Source organism: Branchiostoma floridae, chromosome 16 (genome assembly GCF_000003815.2).
Source record: "Branchiostoma floridae strain S238N-H82 chromosome 16, Bfl_VNyyK, whole genome shotgun sequence".
NCBI classification, from domain to species: Eukaryota; Metazoa; Chordata; class Leptocardii; order Amphioxiformes; family Branchiostomatidae; genus Branchiostoma; species Branchiostoma floridae.
The window spans coordinates 3,332,347-3,338,525 of record NC_049994.1 but is presented as its reverse complement, the minus strand read 5'-3'; positions in this window follow the sequence as shown (position 1 = coordinate 3,338,525).

Here is a 6,179-nt window from a genome sequence, read left to right as displayed (position 1 = left end):
AGAGAAAGAATGGGAGAAAGTTAAAGAAGCTTTGCTGTCAACCAACGGTATTACGATGAGGACCGAATTTGCAGATCTCCAAATCCAATTGTCGGAGGATCGTGAGGCAAAGTAGACATCATGTTAAAGACAAAATATGCAAAACGTTGGAGTTCTGTTGCAGTACTAAGCTAAATCGCAAGGGGGATAATGTCAGTGTGATTTTGCGTTTACATCTCCTATCCACATACAATATATCATTACATTCAAACAGAGGTTCTTCAGTTATTGCTACCGAGTCGTAAACACACACAGTCACACAGACAGACAGACCTCACACACACACACACACAAACACAAACACACACACACACACACAACACACACACACACACACACACACACACACACACACATACACACTGACGCATGTACACTCACACACACATATAGACACACACACACTGACACACATACTCACACACGAACCAAACACGCATACATCTACACATAGTCCATTGGCCATACTGTATCTGTTACATTCAGCTGGAAACTTTGACACCAAACGAAAAAGGTATATATATATATTTACTTAATACAGTTTGAATCGATTGGTGCTGCATCCTTGACTAAGTGTGTACTCTGTAAAATAAATATTTTGCAACTCTTCTGTGACCATGCGTTGTCATATCTTTAATACAACAAGCAGAAATCACAAGAAAGCAAGACTCTTGCGAATTGCGTGAGGCTTCTCGACAGTAAACTTGTCACAAAAAATCAATATCAGACATACGCACATAAACCTATAACTGACATACCCCAAATCCCCCGTATTTCTCAACAAACAAATAAACGTCAACCGCAACGACATAAAATGATCCAAGAAATGCACATATTGCCCATGTCGATATTGATTTCCGCGGTCCCGCGCCACTGCTCTCTTGTAGAGCACGCTTCACTGGATGCCTGCCGCTACTTTCATTGGATGCCTGCCGCTACTTTCATTAATACCTCCGGGTATACTTTTGTTGCCACGCCGCCCACTATTATTATTGATTGACGCGACCCTCTGATCTATGTGCCTCGACTCATCTATTGATTCAAACAACCTCCGAGACACACTACTTTGAGCAGAATATTGTGACTTTGAGCCCTGTGTAACTGTGAGATTGATTTTTCGCTACTTTTAATTCTAGCCTTTTTCCTTTGCGAATTTTACATCAGGGAAAGGATGTCCGTTGTACTTATAGAGTTTCGGGGGTTCGATGCGCATTAGGGTTGGAGAAAATCCTCGCTGAGTGCGATCTATATTTACGAGCTTAGTTTGCATGCAGCGGAGGGAACGGGTTCGAATCTCAATTGACATATGGCTATAAGGCCACACGGAATGGTCCACAGGGATGAGTTTGTCACGTTTACGCTTAAACGACTTCGAAGGCAACTTTAAGTACCAGTTTATTATACTTTTATAGTCGATTTCGTTTGACAACATTCGTTCTCTTTGCTTTCGAACTTTTTTATGTTTATTTTATTCTTTTAGTACAGTCTTTGCTCCTTTTGCATTCGTTGCAAAGATAACAACAGCTATATACCAAGGGAAGATCACGACCACAGCATGCATATGTCCAGTGCACGAGAAGTGACAACCGGAAGTCGGGCTGCATTACCTTAGAAAGTCGCTAAGGGGGGCAATTCTCGAGCTTGAACTTCGTTTTCAGCAAAATTGAAATTCTCATGGAAATTCATATATTACGAAATTGAAATTCTCATAGAAATTTCTATGTACAGCTTGTAGACATATGCTGTTAGCAGTAAACAGATATAGGATACCTAAACGTGAATAAAAACAAACGTTTTAGATAGTAATTAATACGCAAACCCCATTTTTTTCGACGATCTCTTATTATGATTTGATTTCTAGACAAACACACATTACTGTATTGCTTTTACAAAGTTATTGACTTAGAATGAGTGAATTGTACATAATGATATATTTGGGAATTGAAATTTTCTTCATATTTCTTCGATTTCCTTTGAGATTCAGAATTAAGATTAAGAAAACCATTATCATTAAGGAGTGTTTTCTTTGGTGCAACAACTTGGCTTGGAGCCTTCACAACAACTAGCTCTATCATTCCCTTGACTACAATCCAATTGTTGGGAAAAAAACTATTTTTCTTGACAATTGTCTCAGTGGGAATATAGTTTTATTGATTTAAAAATCATAATAGTCGTAGAAAAACATCACCTAATCCCCCGGTGCTACTTGATTAAAATTGATTGTTGTTTTCTAAAACAGAAAGCTCTGCGTAAGTCCAAATGCATTACCTTTTCAACAAAGCATGTCTTGGAAGATTATGTATTGCATAAGAACAAGGGTACTTTGATTTATCAATTCACATATGATCTTCCCTTGGTACCAATTTGACAAGAAGCAGTTAAAAAATCGATTGCAGACTTAAACCTTAATGCCAATTGCGGTGGCCTAGTGGTTTGGGTTATTGACCCAGAACTTTGAAGTACTGAGATCTAATCCTCTGTTCCAATTTTGGCACTTAACACCAATATTATCACTTGACTTTAACGAATTCAAAGTACCTAGTTTCTTTAATGTGATCAAGGTGTGACTGTCTTCAAAAATACTTTCATTTAAACAGCAGCTTTCTTAATCTTAATTCTGATTCCTGACGGACATTGAAGAAATTAAAAAAAAAAGATTTGAATTCCCAGGTGCAATATATAATGTACATTTCACGCATTCCAAGTCAATATCAATTGAATGTATACAGACGGAAACTCACACAGGCACATACTTTGTAGCGTATGAATTTGTATACTTAAATATTAGATTTGAGGTTCATATGTAACATATTTTACTTAATCGCGACCTATGAATCTAAATTGTACACATATCATTTTTTTCCTTTTACGTAATACGGACTCTTTTTGTTATGTTAACCTACAAGGACAGGGAATTTGTCTTTTCCGTTTTTTTTTTTTTCACTTCTTCTTGTCCAAACAAATCAGATCTATTACCCGGGCCAGACGGCTGTTGCTATGTTTTCAAGAAATTTATCAAACATCCTGTGGTGTTCAATTACATTGTGTAGCAAGTGGCAGGGCATAGCTGGAGGGGCAAGTTACCATGTATGAATTAGATTAATGTGTTTGTGTAAGAATGTTCATATCAGTACTTAGATCAAACCGGCCATGTAATGATAAACATTATGCATTTGTTTGCGAGTGTTACCTTCTTGTAAACAAAACAAATCATTAAAAAATCAGATCTTTCATAATTACCATAATGGGACCAAGTCCGTACTTAGAAAGTAAAACTTTTGGCTCGGTTTCAAAAGTCTAATCACTAAATGATGCTACGATTTGTAACGGTCTAGGATGAACTTTGAATGTGAAATAGACTAACACAACGTATATGTGAGTTATATAGTGCTCTGTCGAATTGCAAGTGTGGCCTGTAAACTGATCTTTTGGCTGGCTTTTCCATTACCGTGAAACTTGAGACATACAGACAGAGTGAGTACTTAGGAAAGATCATATATTATCTGCTGTGCTGCTATAATTACCCAAAGGTAGGATGTTCACCTCTAACGGGGATACTGTTCCTAGTTGTGTGTTCTCAGCTGTAATTTACTCAGCTGTCAGATTTGCTGAATTTTCCAGATTTGTTGCATTTTGGTAGTCTCCAAGCAGACCCTACGGTACCTAAAGATAGTATCGAAGCTGGCAAAGGAGTATAGCCGGCCAAAGGGAGTCAAACGGGCACCGGAGCTGGCTATACTAAGTCCCTTGCCAGCTTTGATACTATCTCTAAGGCACCGTAGAGTCTGCTTGGAGACTAGCATTTTGGCTTGTTGTGAGTTATTGAGATTCCAAGGGAACTTGCAATTTGGAAAACTAGAACAATATTTATCTAAAGCTGATGAAGAATCAAAGGCCAAATCTTGAATGTCGTATGGCACAGTCCATTTAAACAGCTGTTGTTTACCTAATGAAGCATGTATTAGGCAGGTTGTTGCTGGCAGGGACTAACTAGCTACTCTCCAAGCAGAGGTTGATTTCATTAGATATTCGACTGTTGGTATTTAAAAAAATAATCAAAGCTGCTTGGAATATAAAGGAAGGTCTAAAAATTGATGGTTGTGATAGAGCACAGAAAATAGTAAAATAAAGTGTAGTAATGAGCGTACCAAACACCAAAGCCCACACTGCAAACACCATGACTACTTCACGAAGGTTCGTGTTCTACGAACTCATGTTGTGTACTAAAGTTTAACCTAGCCTGTAATTCGCTAGCTTTCACCAAGTATAAAATCTTACGAATTTAGGTTTGAAAATGGCAATTTCGAATAGAGTAAGGAAAAAAACGTAAGTCAAGATAATAAAAATCTTACACATCTCTGCTACAATTCAAACCATGACCATATTTATGTTTTATTGCATTGGCAACTGTGAACGTTTTCTACGTTTCGCAGCAATCATCCATATAGAAAACACATTACACTTAAAAAGGTACGCTTTAAAATGATAGTTTCATATTGAGTTAAGGAAAAAAGCCTGTAAATTGTGGTGCATTTCTTTACTATAATTTAGAAAAATGACCATATTTATGTTTTACCGCATTGTCATTGACAACTGGGAACGTTTCCAATATATTACAGTGGTAGCAATCATATGAAAACGCATTCCATTTACAAAGATAAGTTTTAAAGTGACAGTTTCATTTTGAGTTGGGGAAAAATCTTTTTAAATTGTGATGCTAAAAATCACACTTCTCTATGATTTAGAAATATGACTATATTTACGTTGACCGTGTTGCAGAAAGTACGCGTGCTTTTGTCTTTAAAAGTATGTTTTATGGATTCAGCAAGTCTTTTTGAACGTGGCTTCAAATTAGATCAGATTTGTCCTTCTTCTACTGAAGAAACTGACGGTTGACCTTTACACGGGAAAACAAGGTTGTGTAGGTCATACCAGTGTCGGAAAAATGAATTGACTTGTGCTGTATGCGGAAAATAAAGTTTCTTCCATTTTTTCTCAGATTGAAATCAAACGTCAAAGTACTTCCTGCGCCTTATGGCGCATAGGGCGGCGCCCATCTCCGTTTCAGTAGCCCTGGGCCACACACATTTGTGCAATCGTTACTGCATGGGGCTAGTCCACTGGTAGTGGTGTGTGCTCAACTTCTATACTATTTCCCGCATGCTGAGTGCTATAAGGAGAGAAAACAGCATGTACCATTTTTAAAGTCTTTGGCATGACTCGCCGGGGATCGAACTCACGACCTATAATAATACCGAATACAAGTGGTAACCTCTGCCCACTCGGCGCTTTCACCAGATCGAAGTAGATTGCTAAGTTCTTGCGTAGTATTCTTGAAGCAAATTTTAACGCAAAATTTTAGGTGTATATCATGCATACACATACAGATAACGGAATAGATAACTGTCGCCTTCTATCTCCAGGAACAGTACTAGTGACAGTACTGAAAAATCAATTCAGAAATTTAGCTCGTATTATTTACAGATCCCTGATGTTCTGAACACGTGATCTTGTGGCTACGTGACGTCAGCAATTGGTCAGAAAAGTGAAGCTTATATCGCCCACCGTCTCTGTTCAGTGATGTCTGGAGTGCCCTAAGGTATACATGGACTCTGTCTAGTTAAACAGTGTACGTCGTGGTTTGGGAGGCTTTGAGAGGTTTTATTATAATAGTCCATTAGCTGTGCTATAAAATTCTAAAAAAATGTACATTGCTAATATTCCTGATTCAATATGACCTTTTTAAGGTACTTCAGCGACAGCAAACTGGGGTCTAACTTTAACGTCCTATCAGAGAGATGTCCCCATAGCTAGCAGTAGCTTAGTACTTTGTTCCATCAGATTCAAGTGACGAAATTTGTGTGTAAAGTTGCTTTTCAATACCAAAAAATCGACGCCTATCAGGAATATTAAAGGGCATACATAACTCCCGAGTTAGACACTCTGACCACTAAGCCAGATGTGTGCCAGTGAATTACATATGTAATCCGGTATTATTCTGATCAGTACGCAATTCAATAATTCCGCTAGTTCATTTCACCCGTGGCGCTATTTCTCAAGGATCATTTCCTGGGTTACTCAAGCAGTGTTAACTGCTCCAAGGCATAGCATAGCAAAGAATAGTAGTACAGTAAAAGAGT